At 41.7% G+C, this 2,373-nt stretch overlaps 1 pseudogene; it reads right to left on the bottom strand.

Moving 5' to 3' along the window:
* Positions 1–545: 545 nt before the first annotated feature.
* On the bottom strand, positions 546–1,619 carry LOC102874172 (annotated as a pseudogene).
* Positions 1,620–2,373: the final 754 nt, after the last annotated feature.

The raw sequence follows: 2,373 nt of genomic DNA, 5'->3' as shown, positions 1-2,373 counted from the left end.
TGTTGTTGGGCACTTAGGTTGTTTCCAACTCCTTGCTATTGTGAACAAAGCTACAATAAACATGGGTGTGCATATATCTGCTTGGATGTCAGTTATGGTCTCTTCGGGGTATATTCCCAGTAGTGGAATTGCTGGGTCAAATGGTATCTCTATTTGCAACTTTTTTTAAGCTAAAAATTCCTTAATTTTTTATTCCTGGTACCACTACCACAATTTACAGGGCAATATACCTGATGTAATGAAAAGAAAAAAGACAAAGCTACAACAGATAAAAGACCTCAGGAATGTACGTCTAATTGACACTACTTTGCGTTAATCAATAGCTGCACTTTTTGCAAACTGTGGCTATGACAGTCCTGAACAAGAAGGGTTTCCTGTTTAAGCTGCAGTAACTTTTCTGATTATGGATCATCGTTCCTCCTTTGGCAGATTTTTACAGTTCCTCTAATGCACTTGGGACGACTGTCTCAAAGTAACCTGCAGCTTTCCTGACAACTCCTCGCTCTCTCTCCTGCTAAGAACTGTAGCCCTTTGCTGTTGAATTTTTAGAACCTTCTGCTACCATATCCACCACTTCCACCACCAGATCCATAACCACCACCATACGGACTGCCCAGGCTTCTTCCACCAAAACTGGCCCCTTTCATGGGTCCATAATTTGACTGCTGTTGTCCACTATAATTTCCAAAATCATTATAGTTTCCACCACCACCATAGTTACCCTCGCCAGTTTCCGCCTTCATTGTAACCATCATATCCTCCACCACCGCCACCATATCCACCACCTTGGTTTCCATATCCTGGTCCACCACCACCATAGCCCCCTCTACTACTATAACCAGGGCCACCACTGTAATTGCCACCATCACCTCCAAATCCATTGTAACCACCATCACCTCCTCCGTAACTACCTCTGCTGCCACCACCTCCTCCACCATAGCCTCCTCGTCCACCAAAGTTCCCACCACAGCCAAAGTTCCCTCCACCACCTCCAAAGTTTCCTCCACGACCCATAAAGTTCCCAGATCCACCTCCACGACCTCTTTGTGAGCCAGCAGACTGCATCTCTTGCTTAGAAAGGGCCTTTTTCACTTCACAATTGTGCCCATTAATAGTGTGGTATTTCTGAACAACAATTTTATCAACTGTGTCATGATCATCAAAAGTTACAAAAGCAAATCCTCTCTTTTTTCCACTCTGCCCGTCTTCCATAACTTCTGTGGTTTCTATTTTGCCATAATTTTCAAAGTAGTCTCTCAAATTATATACTCTTCTGTATCTTCCTTAAAGCCACCAACAAAAATTTTCTTCACTGTGAGATGGGCACCAGGCTTTACAGCATCTTCTCTAGAAACAGCTCTCTTTGGTTCCACTACGCGTCCATCAACCTTGTGTGGCCACGCACACATTGCTGCATCCACCTCTTCAACACAAGAGTAAGTCACAAAACCAAAGCCCCTGGAACGTTTTGTTTGGGGGTCTCTCATCACCACACAGTCCATAAGTGTGCCCCATTTCTCAAAATGTTCTCTTAAGCTATCATCTGTAGTTCCAAAGTTCAGACCACCAATAAACAGTTTCCGTAACTGCTCTGGTTCTTTAGGATCATGACCCTCCATTTTGAGACCAGACTCGCCTCTTCCAACTCGAGTTCAATATGAGTATTTGCAACTTTTTGAGAAAGCACCATACCGCTTTCCACAGGGGTTGCACCATTTTACACTCCCACTAACAGTGAATCAGGGTTCCAGTTTCTTGCTTGCTGTTCTGTTAAATTTTGCTATTTTGACTGGGATGAGATGATATCTCATAGTTGTTTTAATTTACATCTCTCTTAGGGCTAGGGATTTTGAGCATTTCTTCATGTGCTTGTTAGCCATCTGAATGTGGAAGACTAGTTTTAATTGGTTGCTTAAATATAATTGTAATCTTCTGCTTGGGATCAACTCAATCTCTTATTTTGATGGTCGTCTTAGAGGAATTAAGTGGGTAGTATCTAAGTTTGTATGTTACTTTGCTCTGAAGTGAATTGGTCAAAAACCCAGCCAGGTTTTCATCTCTGGACTTTTCTTGTCTTCAAATTGCTATCAAGCCATCTTTTGTTTTCTGATTGAGGAGCTCTTTTGTTTTTGCTGTTCAGCTTTGAAGGCATGGCATTTTAGCCATCATTAACCTAAGACTTTTCTTTTTAATGGTAAAGTTGTATTTATAATGAATTTAACACAAGTGTATTTCTCCTATCCTGATTGATTCCTAAAAGCTTTTCTGAAATGCAGGGGCAAGCTACCTTTTGAGTGAGAGTGCTTTTATTTTCTAGAACTTTGCCAGTGGCTAGTTTGAGTTCTGTGTGTAGCTTTTTTTTGTCACTTGTCT

The sequence above is a fragment of the Elephantulus edwardii genome, unplaced genomic scaffold (genome assembly GCF_000299155.1).
Source record: "Elephantulus edwardii isolate Elephantulus edwardi_28Jun2011 unplaced genomic scaffold, EleEdw1.0 scaffold00350, whole genome shotgun sequence".
Taxonomy (NCBI): domain Eukaryota; kingdom Metazoa; phylum Chordata; class Mammalia; order Macroscelidea; family Macroscelididae; genus Elephantulus; species Elephantulus edwardii.
This window is presented reverse-complemented; position numbering and strand designations above follow the sequence as displayed.